This window comes from Penaeus monodon, chromosome 27 (genome assembly GCF_015228065.2).
Source record: "Penaeus monodon isolate SGIC_2016 chromosome 27, NSTDA_Pmon_1, whole genome shotgun sequence".
In the NCBI taxonomy this organism is placed as follows: domain Eukaryota; kingdom Metazoa; phylum Arthropoda; class Malacostraca; order Decapoda; family Penaeidae; genus Penaeus; species Penaeus monodon.
The window spans coordinates 13775528-13775795 of record NC_051412.1 but is presented as its reverse complement, the minus strand read 5'-3'; positions in this window follow the sequence as shown (position 1 = coordinate 13775795).

Sequence of the window (268 nt, the reverse complement as noted above, 5' to 3'; positions counted from 1 at the left end):
TATCTCGTCCGTTATCCTTTGGGCCGGATTATGTCTCCCCTGTTATGTGAGAGTGAAGGAAGGAAAACAGGATAAATGAGGGAACAGATATGGGAATGGAGAAAGAGAGGAAGGAAGATGGGGAGAAGGGCGTAGATGAAAGGGGAGAAGGAGAAGGGGAGGTAATGGAAGGCTGGTAAGAGGAAACACAATTTGATAGCTATTCACAGAAGGCAAGAGGCGAAAAGGAGGGTGATTTTAGAGTCGTGTGCGTGCGTGTGTGTTTATG